The sequence below is a fragment of the Rhinoderma darwinii genome, chromosome 2 (genome assembly GCF_050947455.1).
Source record: "Rhinoderma darwinii isolate aRhiDar2 chromosome 2, aRhiDar2.hap1, whole genome shotgun sequence".
Classification (NCBI taxonomy): Eukaryota; Metazoa; Chordata; class Amphibia; order Anura; family Rhinodermatidae; genus Rhinoderma; species Rhinoderma darwinii.
In genome coordinates, this window is record NC_134688.1 from 96,930,404 (window position 1) to 96,953,125 (window position 22,722).

Genomic DNA, 22,722 nt, shown 5'->3' on the forward strand with positions numbered 1-22,722 from the left:
CATTCGGAATACAACCATGACAACCACAATTCACTTATTGCCTCTTAAGAGAACCATAATGCCCCAAGACAAACAAAATGCTTTCATGACAACTACCACTTTCCCAAACTCAATGCCCATTTTAATACCACATCTCCAACTAAGTCACATTGCCATCTAATGACAGCAACAATCCCTTCAATGCTAATTACAATTCCGCGAGGACAGTTACAATGTCCATATGACACCCGCTATATGTCTTATCCAAATAGCCAAATACCAGCCACAATGGCTCCCATTCATGTAACAATGCACTCATGAGAGCCATTATGCCACATGACATCCACAATGTCCCTTATCCCAGCCACAATATCTCTATTACAGCCACAAGTCCCTCAATGACAGCCACATTACTCTCCATGCCCTCTTAGCCATTCGGAATACAACCATGGCAACCACAATTCACTTATTGCCTCTTAATAATGCCCCAAGACAAACAAAATGCTCTCATGACAACTGCCACATTCCCAAACACAATGCCCATTTTAATACCACATCTCCAACTAAGTCACAATGCCCTCATTGTTCACTTTATCAGTCACAATCCCAACACAAATATCACAATGCCTACAAAAAAGTCACAATGTCCTCATGACAGCCACACTATCTCTAATTCCCAGTCACGATGTTACCATAAAAGCCACAATGTCCTCTGACAACAACAATCACGGAATGCATCGTATTACAGTAACAATGTCTTCGATGCTAATTACAATTCTGCAAGGACAGACCCTATGCCCTCAATTCTCCTTATGCCAGCCACATTACCCTCCATACCAGCCAAAAATTTCCCTAGGGGAAAGTGGAGATGTTGATGAATGTGTATGTTGGAATGTAAAAGCAGTGCACCCATGTGTAGAACACAAAGGCATTTACAATGCCTTTAAATATCTATAGCCAATATATGTACTACTAGACATATGTCCTTATATACCAGGAAGGTATTACCACACCTCTGAAAGTCCAGAGCTAGAAACTAGCCTGATAATTATCAGTAATTAATAATAATATTAATTACCAGTCATTTGATTCATCTATTGCCGCTGTCTGGAGGATTCCATATCTTGCTTCTCTTCACTTTCAAATAGACACCTAGAAAAAAAATATCAAAAAAGAGGTGTGATAATACATTCCTGGTATATACTATAGATGTATTTGAAACAGTAAAGAGATTTTAGTGTGCCTAGTTTCTAATGAAACCCCCAAATATTTTAAGGGCCAATTAAACCCTTTCTGTGATACATTCTGAGGAGCCAAACTAGAGATCCAACCTCAAGTCTTCCTATCCAAGAGTATGCACAAACCACCCCATCTTTACTAGAAGCCATAAGTAGGATATAATCGACTCTAATCACAACCCCAAAATTAGTCACCAATCACATCAAAGATCAGATGTCTAGAAGAAATATCACTCTCGTTCACATCTGTATAAAACAGAAAACCATTCTACAATTTATTCAGTGGACCATTTACAACTCATATATGACATGGGCCTAAATGTGACCTAGAGAGGACACAGTATAGTTATTATCAGTCATCATGAAGAATATCACACATTCAACAAAGACCTCACATGCGCCAGGTTAAGACACAAAGTAATATCACTAGTAGCGAAAATAGCTAGACGCTGACTTGCAACTTGTGGCCAAATCACTAGAGAGGCAAAGAAAATTAGACACATCAACTATACTGTGCCACTCATAGTAAAAAAATAAACATCGTCCACACAAACCCTAAATCAAAAAGTCACGACAGTCACAATTTTCCAATGACAGCCAAAATGCACCTATGACAGCTACATTGTCCCACCACATCTAAATGGCTCCAATGACAGCCACAAAGTCCTCAGTGCCAGCCACATTTCCCCCACATGACAACCACAAACTCATCAATGCCCCCTATGCAAATCACCATGTCTTCAATACCTGCTAAGCCAACCAAAATTCCCACATGACAACCATAGTGCCTGCTGTGTCAGCTACAAGACCTTAAAAAAAGCCACAATGCTTTTCAGGTCAGCCACAATGCACTCACAACGCCCACAATGTACCTTATTCCAACTACAATGCGCCATGCCAGCCACAAGGTTCTTATAATAGCCACATTATGCCCCATGTCATTTACATGGTCTCCTAAGTCACTAAAACCCCATGACACCCACATTGATCCCATGACACACGCAATCTACGTTATCTCCACAAAAATGCCTTAATGGCAGCAACCACGCTGTCAGTGGCCACTATGCAAGCCACAAAGTCCCTATGCCAGCTACAGTGTATTTTATCCCAGCAGCAATAGTGGTGATACCCCTTATCCAAGCTACAATGACCACCCAAATGTCCTTTATTCAACACACAATGGCCTCAGTATCTATATGCAAACTACAATTAACCACATGACAGCCACAAAGCTCCCATGTAAGGCACAATGCGCCAATGACATTGCCCTCAATGACACCAAGGCATTTACAATGCCCAATGCTGGCAATAATGCTCCTGTAAGAGTGACTATGCCCTCATGAAACCCACAATGTCATTTATAACGGACACAATGCCACTATGACAGTCAAATGCCCTCCATGACAGCCACAAAGCCGCCAGAAAATCAACAATCATGCGACCACAATGTACTTTATCCATGCAACAATGCCGTCAATGCGCCTTATGCCAGCCCGAAGGCCAAAATGGAAACCACCAAATGTCAATGCTCCTTTGCAAGCCACTATGCCTTTATTAAAGCCACAATGAACTCACTTTCCCCTTTGCTAACCAAGACATGACAGACACAAATCCCTGTGCCAGCCATAATGACACCTGCAAGCCACAATATCCTCATGACACTCGCTATGTCCCATATCCCAGTCATAATATCCTCAATGTTAGCCACAACTTCATCCCTGCCAGCCACAATGCCAACCAACCACAAAGCCCCCATTACATCCAACACCACGTGACAGCCATAATGCTTCTAACCAATATCCCATATGGCAGCTAAAATGTCCCCATGACAGATACAAAGTCCAGTGTCCCTTATTCCTTTCACAATGCCCCTTATGCAAACAACATTGCTCTCAATGCCGCCTAAGTTAACTGCAATACAACCATGACAGCCACAATGGCTTCAATAGCCCTATGACAACTACAATGCCCCATGACAGTCATTATGCCAGGAGCCACAATGCCACTATGCGAGCCACAATCTACTTTAGCGCAGCCACAGTGCTGCCAATGCCTCTTATGCCAGCCCCAATGCCCCCATGATCGTAAATTTTCCTCCATGCCAGCCACAGTGCTCTAAATGCCAGCTAAATTGCCCCCATGAAATCAACAATGTCCCTTTTCCCAGTCAAAATGCAGCCATGACATCTGCAAGGTCCACAATGTCCCTTATCCCAGCCACTATGCTCCATGATAATCTAATGCTCTCAATGCCAGCCATATTGTCCTCAATGCTCCCTAAGCCAACATCAATAGAACCAGGACAACTAAAATGCCCCATGACAACCACTATGTCCTCATTGTCCACTTTACCAGACACAATGCTTACCTAAAATCCACAATGCCCCTCATGACAGCCACTATCCCCAAATTACTCATATGCGAGCCACAATGCCCTCAGTGCCAATTACAAATTTATCGATCAACCAGAAAGCTCTCAATTCTATCTATGCCAGCATCAATGCCACCACAAACGCCACATTGCACTCCATATCAGCCACAATTGCCTGAATGCCTTTTATGCACACCTCAATACTCCCATGACAACTACAATGTCCCTATGTCAACCACAATTCCTCCTATGGCAGCAATGCCCACGTGCCAGCCACAGTGCTCCTCTGGAGCCCTTATGCCCACATGTCTGCCACACTGTCCCTGAGCCCAGCCACAATATCTCCATTACAGCCACAATGTTCTCAATTCCCCTTTTGCCAAAGATAATGCAGAAATGACACAATGCCCTCCATGCCTGTCACAGTGCCATTAATAGCCCTATTCCAACTAGATTGCCCCCATTCTACATACAATGCCACTAATGCAAGACACAATGCCTACAGAACACCCACTATATATCTTATCCAAATAGCCAAATACCAGCCACAATGGCTCCCATTCAAGCAACAATGCACTCATAAGAGCCACTATGTCCCCATGACATCCACAATGTCCCTTATCCCAGCTACAATAGCTCTATTAAAGCCTCAAGTCCCACAATGCCAGCCACATTATCCTTAATGCCCCCTTAGCCATTCGGAATACAACCATGGCAACCACAATACAGTTATTGCCTCTTAATAATGCCCCAAGACAAACAAAATGCTCTCATGACAACTGCCACATTCCCAAACACAATGCCCATTTTAATACCACATCTCGAACTAAGTCACAATGCCATCTAATGACAGCAACAATCCCTTCAATGCTAATTACAATTCCGCGAGGAAAGTTACAATGTCCACATGACACCCGCTATATGTCTTATCCAAATAGCCAAATACCAGCCACAATGGCTCCCATTCATGCAACAATGCACTCATGAGAGCCATTATGCCACATGACATCCACAATGTCCCTTATCCCAGCCACAATATCTCTATTACAGCCACAAGTCCCTCAATGACAGCCACATTACTCTCCATGCCCTCTTAGCCATTCGGAATACAACCATGGCAACCACAATTCACTTATTGCCTCTTAATAATGCCCCAAGACAAACAAAATGCTCTCATGACAACTGCCACATTCCCAAACACAATGCCCATTTTAATACCACATCTCCAACTAAGTCACAATGCCCTCATTGTTCACTTTATCAGTCACAATCCCAACACAAATATCACAATGCCTCCAAAAAAGTCACAATGTCCTCATGACAGCCACACTATCTCTAATTCCCAGTCACGATGTTACCATAAAAGCCACAATGTACTCTGACAACAACAATCACGGAATGCATCGTATTACAGTAACAATGTCTTCGATGCTAATTACAATTCTGCAAGGACAGACCCTATGCCCTCAATTCTCCTTATGCCAGCCACATTACCCTCCATACCAGCCAAAAATTTCCCTAGGGGAAAGTGGAGATGTTGATGAATGTGTATGTTGGAATGTAAATGCAGTGCACCCATGTGTAGAACACAAAGGCATTTACAATGCCCTTAAATATCTATAGCCAATATATGTACTACTAGACATATGTCCTTATATACCAGGAAGGTATTACCACACCTCTGAAAGTCCAGAGCTAGAAACTAGCCTGATAATTATCAGTAATTAATAATAATATTAATTACCAGTCATTTGAGTCATCTATTGCCGCTGTCTGGAGGATTCCATATCTTGCTTCTCTTCACTTTCAAATAGACACCTAGAAAAAAAATATCAAAAAAGAGGTGTGATAATACATTCCTGGTATATACTATAGATGTATTTGAAACAGTAAAGAGATTTTAGTGTGCCTAGTTTCTAATGAAACCCCCAAATATTTTAAGGGCCAATTAAACCCTTTCTGTGATACATTCTGAGGAGCCAAACTAGAGATCCAACCTCAAGTCTTCCTATCCAAGAGTATGCACAAACCACCCCATCTTTACTAGAAGCCATAAGTAGGATATAATCGACTCTAATCACAACCCCAAAATTAGTCACCAATCACATCAAAGATCAGATGTCTAGAAGAAATATCACTCTCCTTCACATCTGTATAAAACAGAAAACCATTCTACAATTTATTCAGTGGACCATTTACAACTCATATATGACATGGGCCTAAATGTGACCTAGAGAGGACACAGTATAGTTATTATCAGTCATCATGAAGAATATCACACATTCAACAAAGACCTCACATGCGCCAGGTTAAGACACAAAGTAATATCACTAGTAGCGAAAATAGCTAGACGCTGACTTGCAACTTGTGGCCAAATCACTAGAGAGGCAAAGAAAATTAGACACATCAACTATACTGTGCCACTCATAGTAAAAAAATAAACATCGTCCACACAAACCCTAAATCAAAAAGTCACGACAGTCACAATTTTCCAATGACAGCCAAAATGCACCTATGACAGCTACATTGTCCCACCACATCTAAATGGCTCCAATGACAGCCACAAAGTCCTCAGTGCCAGCCACATTTCCCCCACATGACAACCACAAAGTCATCAATGCCCCCTATGCAAATCACCATGTCTTCAATACCTGCTAAGCCAACCAAAATTCCCACATGACAACCATAGTGCCTGCTGTGTCAGCTACAAGACCTTAAAAAAAGCCACAATGCTTTTCAGGTCAGCCACAATGCACTCACAACGCCCACAATGTACCTTATTCCAACTACAATGCGCCATGCCAGCCACAAGGTTCTTATAATAGCCACATTATGCCCCATGTCATTTACATGGTCTCCTAAGTCACTAAAACCCCATGACACCCACATTGATCCCATGACACACGCAATCTACGTTATCTCCACAAAAATGCCTTAATGGCAGCAACCACGCTGTCAGTGGCCACTATGCAAGCCACAAAGTCCCTATGCCAGCTACAGTGTATTTTATCCCAGCAGCAATAGTGGTGATACCCCTTATCCAAGCTACAATGACCACCCAAATGTCCTTTATTCAACACACAATGGCCTCAGTATCTATATGCAAACTACAATTAACCACATGACAGCCACAAAGCTCCCATGTAAGGCACAATGCGCCAATGACATTGCCCTCAATGACACCAAGGCATTTACAATGCCCAATGCTGGCAATAATGCTCCTGTAAGAGTAACTATGCCCTCATGAAACCCACAATGTCATTTATAACGGACACAATGCCACTATGACAGTCAAATGCCCTCCATGACAGCCACAAAGCCGCCAGAAAATCAACAATCATGCGACCACAATGTACTTTATCCATGCAACAATGCCGTCAATGCCCCTTATGCCAGCCCGAAGGCCAAAATGGAAACCACCAAATGTCAATGCTCCTTTGCAAGCCACTATGCCTTTATTAAAGCCACAATGAACTCACTTTCCCCTTTGCTAACCAAGACATGACAGACACAAATCCCTGTGCCAGCCATAATGACACCTGCAAGCCACAATATCCTCATGACACTCGCTATGTCCCATATCCCAGTCATAATATCCTCAATGTTAGCCACAACTTCATCCCTGCCAGCCACAATGCCAACCAACCACAAAGCCCCCATTACATCCAACACCACGTGACAGCCATAATGCTTCTAACCAATATCCCATATGGCAGCTAAAATGTCCCCATGACAGATACAAAGTCCAGTGTCCCTTATTCCTTTCACAATGCCCCTTATGCAAACAACATTGCTCTCAATGCCGCCTAAGTTAACTGCAATACAACCATGACAGCCACAATGGCTTCAATAGCCCTATGACAACTACAATGCCCCATGACAGTCATTATGCCAGGAGCCACAATGCCACTATGCGAGCCACAATCTACTTTAGCGCAGCCACAGTGCTGCCAATGCCTCTTATGCCAGCCCCAATGCCCCCATGATCGTAAATTTTCCTCCATGCCAGCCACAGTGCTCTAAATGCCAGCTAAATTGCCCCCATGAAATCAACAATGTCCCTTTTCCCAGTCAAAATGCAGCCATGACATCTGCAAGGTCCACAATGTCCCTTATCCCAGCCACTATGCTCCATGATAATCTAATGCTCTCAATGCCAGCCATATTGTCCTCAATGCTCCCTAAGCCAACATCAATAGAACCAGGACAACTAAAATGCCCCATGACAACCACTATGTCCTCATTGTCCACTTTACCAGACACAATGCTTACCTAAAATCCACAATGCCCCTCATGACAGCCACTATCCCCAAATTACTCATATGCGAGCCACAATGCCCTCAGTGCCAATTACAAATTTATCGATCAACCAGAAAGCTCTCAATTCTATCTATGCCAGCATCAATGCCACCACAAACGCCACATTGCACTCCATATCAGCCACAATGGCCTGAATGCCTTTTATGCACACCTCAATACTCCCATGACAACTACAATGTCCCTATGTCAACCACAATTCCTCCTATGGCAGCAATGCCCACGTGCCAGCCACAGTGCTCCTCTGGAGCCCTTATGCCCACATGTCTGCCACACTGTCCCTGAGCCCAGCCACAATATCTCCATTACAGCCACAATGTTCTCAATTCCCCTTTTGCCAAAGATAATGCAGAAATGACACAATGCCCTCCATGCCTGTCACAGTGCTATTAATAGCCCTATTCCAACTAGATTGCCCCCATTCTACATACAATGCCACTAATGCAAGACACAATGCCTACAGAACACCCACTATATATCTTATCCAAATAGCCAAATACCAGCCACAATGGCTCCCATTCAAGCAACAATGCACTCATAAGAGCCACTATGTCCCCATGACATCCACAATGTCCCTTATCCCAGCTACAATAGCTCTATTAAAGCCTCAAGTCCCACAATGCCAGCCACATTATCCTTAATGCCCCCTTAGCCATTCGGAATACAACCATGACAACCACAATTCACTTATTGCCTCTTAAGAGAACCATAATGCCCCAAGACAAACAAAATGCTTTCATGACAACTACCACTTTCCCAAACTCAATGCCCATTTTAATACCACATCTCCAACTAAGTCACAATGCCATCTAATGACAGCAACAATCCCTTCAATGCTAACTACAATTCCGCGAGGACAGTTACAATGTCCACATGACACCCGCTATATGTCTTATCCAAATAGCCAAATACCAGCCACAATGGTTCCCATTCATGCAACAATGCACTCATGAGAGCCATTATGCCACATGACATCCACAATGTCCCTTATCCCAGCCACAATATCTATATTACAGCCACAAGTCCCTCAATGACAGCCACATTACTCTCCATGCCCTCTTAGCCATTCGGAATACAACCATGGCAACCACAATTCAGTTATTGCCTCTTAATAATGCCCCAAGACAAACAAAATGCTCTCATGACAACTGCCACATTCCCAAACACAATGCCCATTTTAATACCAAATCTCCAACTAAGTCACAATGCCATCTAATGACAGCAACAATCCCTTCAATGCTAATTACAATTCCGCGAGGACAGTTACAATGTCCACATGACACCCGCTATATGTCTTATCCAAATAGCCAAATACCAGCCACAATGGCTCCCATTCATGCAACAATGCACTCATGAGAGCCATTATGCCACATGACATTCACAATGTCCCTTATCCCAGCCACAATATCTCTATTACAGCCACAAGTCCCTCAATGACAGCCACATTACTCTCCATGCCCTCTTAGCCATTCGGAATACAACCATGGCAACCACAATTCACTTATTGCCTCTTAATAATGCCCAAGACAAACAAAATGCTCTCATGACAACTGCCACATTCCCAAACACAATGCCCATTTTAATACCACATCTCCAACTAAGTCACAATGCCCTCATTGTTCACTTTATCAGTCACAATCCCAACACAAATATCACAATGCCTCCAAAAAAGTCACAATGTCCTCATGACAGCCACACTATCTCTAATTCCCAGTCACGATGTTACCATAAAAGCCACAATGTCCTCTGACAACAACAATCACGGAATGCATCGTATTACAGCAATAATGTCTTCGATGCTAATTACAATTCTGCAAGGACAGACCCTATGCCCTCAATTCTTCTTATGCCAGCCACATTACCCTCCATACCAGCCAAAAATTTCCCTAGGGGAAAGTGGAGATGTTGATGAATGTGTATGTTGGAATGTAAATGCAGTGCACCCATGTGTAGAACACAAAGGCATTTACAATGCCCTTAAATATCTATAGCCAATATATGTACTACTAGACATATGTCCTTATATACCAGGAAGGTATTACCACACCTCTGAAAGTCCAGAGCTAGAAACTAGCCTGATAACTATCAGTAATTAATAATAATATTAATTACCAGCCATTTTATTCATCTATTGCCGCTGTCTGGAGGATTCCATATCTTGCTTCTCTTCACTTTCAAATAAACACCTAGAAAAAAAAATCAAGAAAGAGGTGTGATAATACATTCCTGGTATATACTATGGATGTATTGGAAACAGTAAAGAGATTTTAGTGTGCCTAGTTTCTAATGAAACCCCCAAATATTTTAAGGGCCAATTAAACCCTTTCTGTGATACATTCTGGGGAGCCAAACTAGAGATCCAACCTCAGTCTTCCTATCCAAGAGTATGCACAAACCATCCCATCTTGACTAGAAGCCATAAGTAGGATATAATCGACTCTGATTATAACCCCAAAATTAGTCACCAATCACATCAAAGATCAGATGTCTAGAAGAAATATCACTCTCCTCCACATCTGTATAAAACAGAAAACCATTCTAAAATCTATTCAGTGGACCATTTACAACTCATATATGACATGGGCCTAAATGTGACCTAGAGAGTACACAGTATAGTTATTATCAGTCATTATGAAGAATATCACACATTCAATAAAACCTCACATGCGCCAAGTTAAGACACAAATTAATATCACTAGTAGTAAAAATAGCTAGATGCTGACTTGCAACTTGTGGTCAAATCACTAGAAAGGCAAAGAAAATTAGACACATCAACTATACTGTGCCACTCATAGTAAAAAAATAAACATCGTCCACACAAACCCTAAATCAAAAAGTCACGACAGTCACAATTTTCCAATGACAGCCAAAATGCACCTATGACAGCTACATTGTCCCACCACATCTAAATGGCTCCAATGACATCCACAAAGTCCTCAGTGCCAGCAACATTTCCCCCACATGACAACCACAAAGTCATCAATGCCCCCTATGCAAATCACCATGCCTTCAATACCTGCTAAGCCAACCAAAATTCCCACATGACAACCGTAGTGCCTGCCGTACCAGCTACAAGACCTTAAAAAAAGCCACAATGCTTTTCAGGTCAGCCACAATGCACTCACAACGCCCGCAATGTACCTTATTCCAACTACAATGCGCCATGCCAGCCACAAGGTTCTTATAATAGCCACATTATGCCCCATGTCATTTATATGGTCTCCTAAGACTAAAACCCCATGACACCCACATTGATCCCATGGCACACGCAATCTACGTTATCTCCACAAAAATGCCTTAATGGCAGCAACCACGCTGTCAGTGGCCACTATGCCAGGCACAAAGTCCCCATGCCAGCTACAGTGTACTTTATCCCAGCAGCAATAGCGGTAATACCCCTTATCCAAGCTACAATGACCACCCAAATGTCCTTTATTCAACACACAATGGCCTCAGTATCTATATGCAAACTACAATTAACCACATGACAGCCACAAAGCTCCCATGTAAGGCACAATGCGCTAATGACATTGCCCTCAATGACATTGCCCTCAATGACATCAAGGCATTTACAATGCCCAATGCTGGCAATAATGCTCCTGTAAGAGTGACTATGCCCTCATGAAACCCACAATGTCATTTATAACGGACACAATGCCACTATGACAGTCAAATGCCCTCCATGACAGCCAAAAAAGCCGCCAGAAAATCAACAATAATGCGACCACAATGTACTTTATCCATGCAAAAATGCAGTCAATGCCCCTTATGCCAGCCCGAAGGCCAAAATATAAACCACCAAATGTCAATGCTCCTTTTGCAAGCCACTATGCCTTTATTAAAGCCACAATGAACTCACTTTCCCCTTTGCTAACCAAGACATGACAGACACAAATCCCTGTGCCAGCCATAATGACACCTGCAAGCCACAATATCCTCATGACACACGCTATGTCCCATATCCCAGTCATAATAACCTCAATGTTAGCCACAACTTCCTCCCGGCCAGCCACAATGCCAACCAACCACAAAGCCCCCATTACATCCAATACCACGTGACAGCCATAATGCTTCTAACCAATATCCCATATGGCAGCTAAAATGTCCCCATGACAGATACAAAGTCCAGTGTCCCTTATTCCTTTCACAATGCCCCTTATCCAAACAACATTGCTCTCAATGCCGCCTAAGTTAACTGCAATACAACCATGACAGCCACAATGGCTTCAATAGCCCTATGACAACTACAATGCCCCATGACAGTCATTATGCCAGGAGCCACAATGCCACTATGCGAGCCACAATCTACTTTAGCGCAGCCACAGTGCTGCCAATGCCTCTTATGCCAGCCCCAATGCCCCCATGATCGTAAATTTTCCTCCATGCCAGCCACAGTGCTCTAAATGCCAGCTAAATTGCCCCCATGAAATCAACAATGTCCCTTTTCCCAGTCAAAATGCAGCCATGACATCTGCAAGGTCCACAATGTCCCTTATCCCAGCCACTATGCTCCATGATAATCTAATGCTCTCAATGCCAGCCATATTGTCCTCAATGCTCCCTAAGCCAACATCAATAGAACCAGGACAACTAAAATGCCCCATGACAACCACTATGTCCTCATTGTCCACTTTACCAGACACAATGCTTACCTAAAATCCACAATGCCCCCCATGACAGCCACTATCCCCAAATTACTCATATGCGAGCCACAATGCCCTCAGTGCCAATTACAAATTTATCGATCAACCAGAAAGCTCTCAATTCTATCTATGCCAGCATCAATGCCACAACAAACGCCACATTGCACTCCATATCAGCCACAATAGCCTGAATGCCTTTTTTGCACACCTCAATACTCCCATGACAACTACAATGTCCCTATGTCAACCACAATTCCTCCTATGGCAGCAATGCCCACGTGCCAGCCACAGTGCTCCTCTGGAGCCATTATGCCCACATGTCTGCCACACTGTCCCTGAGCCCAGCCACAATATCTCCATTACAGCCACAATGTTCTCAATTCCCCTTTTGCCAAAGATAATGCAGAAATGACACAATGCCCTCCATGCCTATCACAATGCCATTAATAGCCCTATTCCAACTAGATTGCCCCCATTCTACGTACAATGCCACTAATGCAAGACACAATGCCTACAGAACACCCACTATATATCTTATCCAAATAGCCAAATACCAGCCACAATGGCTCCCATTCAAGCAACAATGCACTCATAAGAGCCACTATGTCCCCATGACATCCACAATGTCCCTTATCCCAGCTACAATAGCTCTATTACAGCCACAAGTCCCACAATGCCAGCCACATTATCCTTAATGCCCCCTTAGCCATTCGGAATACAACCATGACAACCACAATTCACTTATTGCCTCTTAAGAGAACCATAATGCCCCAAGACAAACAAAATGCTTTCATGACAACTACCACTTTCCCAAACACAATGCCCATTTTAATACCACATCTCCAACTAAGTCACAATGCCATCTAATGACAGCAACAATCCCTTCAATGCTAACTACAATTCCGCGAGGACAGTTACAATGTCCACATGACACCCGCTATATGTCTTATCCAAATAGCCAAATACCAGTCACAATGGCTCCCATTCAGGCAACAATGCACTCATGAGAGCCATTATGCCACATGACATCCACAATGTCCCTTATCCCAGCCACAATATCTCTATTATAGCCACAAGTCCCTCAATGACAGCCACATTACTCTCCATGCCCTCTTAGCCATTCGGAATACAACCATGGCAACCACAATTCACTTATTGCCTCTTAATAATGCCCCAAGACAAACAAAATGCTCTCATGACAACTGCCACATTCCCAAAGACAATGCCCATTTTAATACCACATCTCCAACTAAGTCACAATGCCCTCATTGTTCACTTTATCAGTCACAATCCCAACACAAATATCACAATGCCTCCAAAAAAGTCACAATGTCCTCATGACAGCCACACTATCTCTAATTCCCAGTCACGATGTTACCATAAAAGCCACAATGTCCTCTGACAACAACAATCACGGAATGCATCGTATTACAGCAACAATGTCTTCTATGCTAATTACAATTCTGCAAGGACAGACCCTATGCCCTCAATTCTCCTTATGCCAGCCACATTACCCTCCATACCAGCCAAATATTTCCCTAGGGGAAAGTGGAGATGTTGATGAATGTGTATGTTGGAATGTAAATGCAGTGCACCCATGTGTAGAACACAAAGGCATTTACAATGCCCTTAAATATCTATAGCCAATATATGTACTACTAGACATATGTCCTTATATACCAGGAAGGTATTACCACACCTCTGAAAGTCCAGAGCTAGAAACTAGCCTGATAACTATCAGTAATTAATAATAATATTAATTACCAGTCATTTTATTCATCTATTGCCGCTGTCTGGAGGATTCCATATCTTGCTTCTCTTCACTTTCAAATAAACACCTAGAAAAAAAATCAAGAAAGAGGTGTGATAATACATTCCTGGTATATACTATGGATGTATTGGAAACAGTAAAGAGATTTTAGTGTGCCTAGTTTCTAATGAAACCCCCAAATATTTTAAGGGCCAATTAAACCCTTTCTGTGATACATTCTGAGGAGCCAAACTAGAGATCCAACCTCAGTCTTCCTATCCAAGAGTATGTACAAACCATCCCATCTTGACAAGAAGCCATAAGTAGGATATAATCGACTCTGATCACAACCCCAAAATTAGTCACCAATCACATCAAAGATCAGATGTCTAGAAGAAATATCACTCTCCTCCACATCTGTATAAAACAGAAAACCATTCTACAATCTATTCAGTGGACCATTTACAACTCATATATGACATGGGCCTAAATGTGACCTAGAGAGTACACAGTATAGTTATTATCAGTCATTATGAAGAATATCACACATTCAATAAAACCTCACATGCGCCAAGTTAAGACACAAATTAATATCACTAGTAGTAAAAATAGCTAGATGCTGACTTGCAACTTGTGGTCAAATCACTAGAAAGGCAAAGAAAATTAGACACATCAACTATACTGTGCCACTCATAGTAAAAAAATAAACATCGTCCACACAAACCCTAAATCAAAAAGTCACGACAGTCACAATTTTCCAATGACAGCCAAAATGCACCTATGACAGCTACATTGTCCCACCACATCTAAATGGCTCCAATGACATCCACAAAGTCCTCAGTGCCAGCAACATTTCCCCCACATGACAACCACAAAGTCATCAATGCCCCCTATGCAAATCACCATGCCTTCAATACCTGCTAAGCCAACCAAAATTCCCACATGAGAACCGTAGTGCCTGCCGTACCAGCTACAAGACCTTAAAAAAAGCCACAATGCTTTTCAGGTCAGCCACAATGCACTCACAACGCCCGCAATGTACCTTATTCCAACTACAATGCGCCATGCCAGCCACAAGGTTCTTATAATAGCCACATTATGCCCCATGTCATTTATATGGTCTCCTAAGACTAAAACCCCATGACACCCACATTGATCCCATGGCACACGCAATCTACGTTATCTCCACAAAAATGCCTTAATGGCAGCAACCACGCTGTCAGTGGCCACTATGCCAGGCACAAAGTCCCCATGCCAGCTACAGTGTACTTTATCCCAGCAGCAATAGCGGTAATACCCCTTATCCAAGCTACAATGACCACCCAAATGTCCTTTATTCAACACACAATGGCCTCAGTATCTATATGCAAACTACAATTAACCACATGACAGCCACAAAGCTCCCATGTAAGGCACAATGCGCTAATGACATTGCCCTCAATGACATTGCCCTCAATGACATCAAGGCATTTACAATGCCCAATGCTGGCAATAATGCTCCTGTAAGAGTGACTATGCCCTCATGAAACCCACAATGTCATTTATAACGGACACAATGCCACTATGACAGTCAAATGCCCTCCATGACAGCCAAAAAAGCCGCCAGAAAATCAACAATAATGCGACCACAATGTACTTTATCCATGCAAAAATGCCGTCAATGCCCCTTATGCCAGCCCGAAGGCCAAAATATAAACCACCAAATGTCAATGCTCCTTTTGCAAGCCACTATGCCTTTATTAAAGCCACAATGAACTCACTTTCCCCTTTGCTAACCAAGACATGACAGACACAAATCCCTGTGCCAGCCATAATGACACCTGCAAGCCACAATATCCTCATGACACACGCTATGTCCCATATCCCAGTCATAATATCCTCAATGTTAGCCACAACTTCCTCCCTGCCAGCCACAATGCCAACCAACCACAAAGCCCCCGTTACATCCAATACCACGTGACAGCCATAATGCCTCTAACCAATATCCCATATGGCAGCTAAAATGTCCCCATGACAGATACAAACTCCAGTGTCCCTTATTCCTTTCATAATGCCCCTTATCCAAACAACATTGCTCTCAATGCCGCCTAAGTTAACTGCAATACAACCATGACAGCCACAATGGCTTCAATAGCCCTATGACAACTACAATGCCCCATGACAGTCATTATGCCAGGAGCCACAATGCCACTATGCGAGCCACAATCTACTTTAGCGCAGCCACAGTGCTGCCAATGCCTCTTATGCCAGCCCCAATGCCCCCATGATCGTAAATTTTCCTCCATGCCAGCCACAGTGCTCTAAATGCCAGCTAAATTGCCCCCATGAAATCAACAATGTCCCTTTTCCCAGTCAAAATGCAGCCATGACATCTGCAAGGTCCACAATGTCCCTTATCCCAGCCACTATGCTCCATGATAATCTAATGCTCTCAATGCCAGCCATATTGTCCTCAATGCTCCCTAAGCCAACATCAATAGAACCAGGACAACTAAAATGCCCCATGACAACCACTATGTCCTCATTGTCTACTTTACCAGACACAATGCTTACCTAAAATCCACAATGCCCCCCATGACAGCCACTATCCCCAAATTACTCATATGCGAGCCACAATGCCCTCAGTGCCAATTACAAATTTATCGATCAACCAGAAAGCTCTCAATTCTATCTATGCCAGCATCAATGCCACAACAAACGCCACATTGCACTCCATATCAGCCACAATAGCCTGAATGCCTTTTTTGCACACCTCAATACTCCCATGACAACTACAATGTCCCTATCTCAACCACAATTCCTCCTATAGCAGCAATGCCCACGTGCCAGCCACAGTGCTCCTATGGAGCCATTATGCCCACATGTCTGCCACACTGTCCCTGAGCCCAGCCACAATATCTCCATTACAGCCACAATGTTCTCAATTCCCCTTTTGCCAAAGATAATGCAGAAATGACACAATGCCCTCCATGCCTGTCACAATGCCATTAATAGCCCTATTCCAACTAGATTGCCCCCATTCTACGTACAATGCCACTAATGCAAGACACAATGCCTACAGAACACCCACTATATAGCTTATCCAAATAGCCAAATACCAGCCACAATGGCTCCCATTCAAGCAACAATGCACTCATAAGAGCGACTATGTCCCCATGACATCCACAATGTCCCTTATCCCAGCTACAATAGCTCTATTACAGCCACAAGTCCCACAATGCCAGCCACATTATCCTTAATGCCCCCTTAGCCATTCGGAATACAACCATGACAACCACAATTCACTTATTGCCTCTTAAGAGAACCATAATGCCCCAAGACAAACAAAATGCTCTCATGACAACTACCACTTTCCCAAACACAATGCCCATTTTAATACCACATCTCCAACTAAGTCACAATGCCATCTAATGACAGCAACAATCCCTTCAATGCTAACTACAATTCCGCGAGGACAGTTACAATGTCCACATGACACCCGCTATATGTCTTATCCAAATAGCCAAATACCAGTCACAATGGCTCCCATTCAGGCAACAATGCACTCATGAGAGCCATTATGCCACATGACATCCACAATGTCCCTTATCCCAGCCACAATATCTCTATTATAGCCACAAGTCCCTCAATGACAGCCACATTACTCTCCATGTCCTCTTAGCCATTCTGAACACAACCATGGCAACCACAATTCACTTATTGCCTCTTAATAATGCCCCAAGACAAACAAAATGCTCTCATGACAACTGCCACATTCCCAAAGACAATGCCCATTTTAATACCACATCTCCAACTAAGTCACAATGCCCTCATTGTTCACTTTATCAGTCACAATCCCAACACAAATATCACAATGCCTCCAAAAAAGTCACAATGTCCTCATGACAGCCACACTATCTCTAATTCCCAGTCACGATGTTACCATAAAAGCCACAATGTCCTCTGACAACAACAATCACGGAATGCATCGTATTACAGCAACAATGTCTTCTATGCTAATTACAATTCTGCAAGGACAGACCCTATGCCCTCAATTCTCCTTATGCCAGCCACATTACCCTCCATACCAGCCAAATATTTCCCTAGGGGAAAGTGGAGATGTTGATGAATGTGTATGTTGGAATGTAAATGCAGTGCACCCATGTGTAGAACACAAAGGCATTTACAATGCCCTTAAATATCTATAGCCAATATATGTACTACTAACTACTAGACATATGTCCTTATATACCAGGAAGGTATTACCACACCTCTGAAAGTCCAGAGCTAGAAACTAGCCTGATAATTATCAGTAATTAATAATAATATTAATTACCAGTCATTTGATTCATCTATTGCCGCTGTCTGGAGGATTCCATATCTTGCTTCTCTTCACTTTCAAATAGACACCTAGAAAAAAAATCAAGACAGAGGTGTGATAATACATTCCTGGTATATGCTATAGATGTATTGGAAACAGTAAAGAGATTTTAGTGTGCCTAATTTCTAATGAAACCCCCAAATATTTTAAGGGCCAATTAAACCCTTTCTGTGATACATTCTGAGGAGCCAAACTAGAGATCCAACCTCAAGTCTTCCTATCCAAGAGTATGCACAAACCACCCCATCTTGACTAGAAGCCATAAGTAGGATATAATCGACTCTGATCACAACCCCAAAATTAGTCACCAATCACATCAAAGATCAGATGTCTAGAAGAAATATCACTCTCCTCCACATCTGTATAAAACAGAAAACCATTCTACAATCTATTCAGTGGACCATTTACAACTCATATATGACATGGGCCTAAATGTGACCTAGAGAGGACACAGTATAGTTATTATCAGTCATCATGAAGAATATCACACATTCAACAAAGACCTCACATGCGCCAGGTTAAGACACAAAGTAATATCACTAGTAGCGAAAATAGCTAGACGCTGACTTGCAACTTGTGGCCAAATCACTAGAGAGGCAAAGAAAATTAGACACATCAACTATACTGTGCCACTCATAGTAAAAAAATAAACATCGTCCACACAAACCCTAAATCAAAAAGTCACGACAGTCACAATTTTCCAATGACAGCCAAAATGCACCTACATTGTCCCACCACATCTAAATGGTTCTAATGACAGCCACAAAGTCCTCAGTGCCAGCCACATTTCCCCTACATGACAACCACAAAGTCATCAATGCCCCCTATGCAAATCACCATGCCTTCAATACCTGCTAAGCCAACCAAAATTCCCACATGACAACATGATATGAAGGCGAGTGTGAAAGAGACAATAGTGGGTGAAGACTGTGAGGAGGTTGAAACCTTGTGGGTGGAACTAGAAAGGGAGGTAAACACTGAAAAAATTACTTTTGGTGTAATCTATAGACCCCCCAATATAACTGAGGAGATGGAAGTTCAGCTATATAAACAGATGGAGCGGGCTGCACAGGCGGGTACTGTAGTGATAATGGGAGATTTTAATTTCCGGGATATTAATTGGTGTCATGGTTCGGCTTCAACTGCAAAGGGGAGACATTTCCTCAACCTGTTGCAGGAAAATTTTATGGGCCAGTTTGTGGAAGACCCGACTAGAGGTGAAGCTCTGTTGGATCTGGTCATTTCTAATAATGCAGATCTTGTTGGGAATGTCAATGTTCGTGAAAACCTCGGTAACAGTGATCACAATATAGTTACATTTTACCTATACTGTAAAAAACAAACGCAGGCTGGGAGGGCAAAAACATTTAATTTTAAGAAAGCCAATTTCCCCAGGATGAGGGCTGCAATTCAGGATATAGACTGGGAAGAACTAATGTCAAATAATGGAACAAATGATAAATGGGAGATTTTCAAATCTACTTTGAGTTATTATAGTGCAAAATTTATTCCTACAGGTAATAAGTATAAACTACTCAAATTAAACCCCACATGGCTTACACCTTCTGTGAAAGGGGCAATACATGACAATAAAAGGGCATTTAAAAAATACAAATCTGAGGGTACAGCTGTAGCCTTTGTAAAATATAAAGAGCTTAATAAAATCTGTAAAAATGTAATAAAATTAGCAAAAATACAAAATGAAAGGCAGGTGGCCAAGGATAGTAAAACAAATCCTAAAAAATTCTTCAAGCATATAAATGCAAAAAAGCCAAGGTCTGAACATGTAGGACCCCTAGATAATGGTAATGGGGAGTTGATCACAGGGGATCAAGAGAAGGCAGAGTTACTAAATGGGTTCTTTAGCTCTGTATATACAACAGAAGAAAGAGCAGCTGATGTAGCCGGTGCCAGTGCTGTTAATATATCAGTTGATATACTGAATTGGATGAATGTAGAGATGGTCCAAGCTAAATTAAATAAAATAAATGTGCACAAGGCTCCGGGACCAGATGGGTTACACCCTAGAATTCTTAAAGAGCTTAGTTCAGTTATTTCTGTCCCCCTTTTCATAATATTCAGAGAATCTCTAGTGACTGGTATAGTGCCAAGGGACTGGCGCAGGGCAAATGTGGTGCCTATTTTCAAAAAGGGCTCTAGGTCTTCCCCGGGTAATTATAGACCAGTAAGCTTAACATCCATCGTGGGGAAAATGTTTGAGGGGCTATTGAGGGACTATATACAGGATTATGTGACAATAAATAGCATTATAAGTGACAGCCAGCACGGTTTTACTAAGGACAGAAGTTGTCAAACTAACCTAATCTGTTTTTATGAAGAGGTGAGCAGAAGTCTAGACAGAGGGGCCGCTGTGGATTTAGTGTTTTTGGACTTTGCAAAGGCATTTGACACTGTCCCCCATAGACGCCTAATGGGTAAATTAAGGACTATAGGTTTAGAAAATATAGTTTGTAATTGGATTGAGAATTGGCTCAAGGACCGTATCCAGAGAGTTGTGGTCAATGATTCCTTCTCTGAATGGTCACCGGTTATAAGTGGTGTACCCCAGGGTTCAGTGCTGGGACCACTATTATTCAATTAATGATATAGATATTTATTAATGATATAGAGGAAGGGATTAATAGCACTATTTCTATTTTTGCAGATGACACCAAGCTATGTAATATAGTTCAGACTATGGAAGATGTTCATGAATTACAGGCAGATTTAAACAAACTAAGTGTTTGGGCGTCCACTTGGCAAATGAAGTTTAATGTAGATAAATGTAAAGTTATGCATCTGGGTACCAACAACCTGCATGCATCATAAGTCCTAGGGGGCGCTACACTGGCGGATTCACTTGTTGAGAAGGATCTGGGTGTACTTGTAAATCATAAACTCAATAACAGCATGCAGTGTCAATCAGCTGCTTTAAAAGCCAGCAGGATATTGTCGTGTATTAAAAGAGGCATGGACTCGCGGGACAGGGATGTAATAATGCCACTTTACAAAGCATTAGTGAGGCCTCATCTAGAATATGCAGTTCAGTTCTGGGCTCCAGTTCATAGAAAGGATGCCCTGGAGTTGGAAAAAATACAAAGAAGAGCAACGAAGCTAATAAGGGGCATGGAGAATTTAAGTTATGAGGAAAGATTGAAAGAATTAAACCTATTTAGCCTTGAAAAAAGACGACTAAGGGGGGACATGATTAACTTATATAAATATATTAATGGCACATACAAAAAATATGGTGATATCCTGTTCCTTGTAAAACCCGCTCAAAACACAAGGGGGCACTCCCTCCGTCTGGAGAAAAAAAGGTTCAAGCTGCAGAGGCGACATGGCTTCTTTACAGTAAGAACGGTGAATTTATGGAATAGCCTACCGCAGGAGCTGGTCACAGCAGGGACAGTAGATGGCTTTAAAAAAGGGTTAGATAATTTCCTAGAACAAAAAAATATTAGCTCCTATGTGTAGAAATTTTTCCTTCCCTTTTCCCTTCCCTTGGTTGAACTTGATGGACATGTGTCTTTTTTCAGCCGTACAAACTATGTAACTATGTAACCGTAGTGCCTGCCGTGCCAGCTACAAGACCTTAAAAAAAGCCACAATGCTTTTCAGGTCGGATACAATGCACTCACAACGCCCGCAATGTACCTTATTCCAACTACAATGCGCCATGCCAGCCACAAGGTTCTTATAATAGCCACATTATGCCCCATGTCATTTACATGGTCTCCTAAGTCACTAAAACCCCATGACACCCACATTGATCCCATGACAAACGCAATCTAGGTTATCTCCACAAAAAGGCCTTAATGGCAGCAACCACGCTGTCAGTGGCAACTATGCCAGACACAAAGTCCCCATGCCAGCTACAGTGTACTTTATCCCAGCAGCAATAGCGGTGATACCCCTTAACCAAGCTACAATGACCACCCAAATGTCCTTTATTCAACACACAATGGCCTCAGTATCTATATGCAAACTACAATTAACCACATGACAGCCACAAAGCTCCCATGTAAGGTACAATGCGCCAATGACATTGCCCTCAATGACAC

General features: G+C 42.4%; 1 long non-coding RNA gene across 2 annotated transcripts in view; it reads right to left on the bottom strand.

Moving 5' to 3' along the window:
• LOC142740730 (uncharacterized) overlaps positions 1 to 22,722 on the bottom strand; it is a 38,801-nt gene that overhangs the window by 3,231 nt on the left and 12,848 nt on the right. Inside the window, exons 4-8 of one of the 2 annotated variants that reach the window (XR_012880864.1) lie at positions 18,614 to 18,687; positions 14,313 to 14,386; positions 10,018 to 10,091; positions 5,333 to 5,406; positions 1,058 to 1,131 (exon numbers count right to left, since the gene is read on the bottom strand). This is a non-coding gene — a long non-coding RNA (uncharacterized LOC142740730). The remainder of the gene's footprint in view (positions 1 to 1,057; positions 1,132 to 5,332; positions 5,407 to 10,017; positions 10,092 to 14,312; positions 14,387 to 18,613; positions 18,688 to 22,722) is intronic. The other variant, XR_012880865.1, reaches the window with a different exon arrangement.